We start from the raw sequence: 306 nt of genomic DNA, 5'->3' as shown, positions 1-306 counted from the left end.
GTTGTTAAAAATAAAGCTATCAGAAGACAATTGACTCGTGAGAACATTATCTGGTTCAACAGGAACGTGAGAACAAATAAGCATTTCAAGAAGAGGGTCAGTAGAAAGGTACATTACTTTAGAATAGCAGGAAGTGACCAAGAGAACATGCCAATCTGATGGCAGCAAACAGAGCTCTGCCCTGGCTGCTGGGACAGTGGCAGCTGCTGACAGTGTCACCTCAGTGCAATATTTTATCCAGCCAAATGCCATTGTGTGTGCCCACTGAAACCCTAGCCCCAGGAAGACACAAAACAAAAAAGATTT

The sequence above is a fragment of the Excalfactoria chinensis genome, chromosome 5 (genome assembly GCF_039878825.1).
Source record: "Excalfactoria chinensis isolate bCotChi1 chromosome 5, bCotChi1.hap2, whole genome shotgun sequence".
Classification (NCBI taxonomy): domain Eukaryota; kingdom Metazoa; phylum Chordata; class Aves; order Galliformes; family Phasianidae; genus Excalfactoria; species Excalfactoria chinensis.
Note: the sequence above shows the minus strand (reverse complement) of the source record.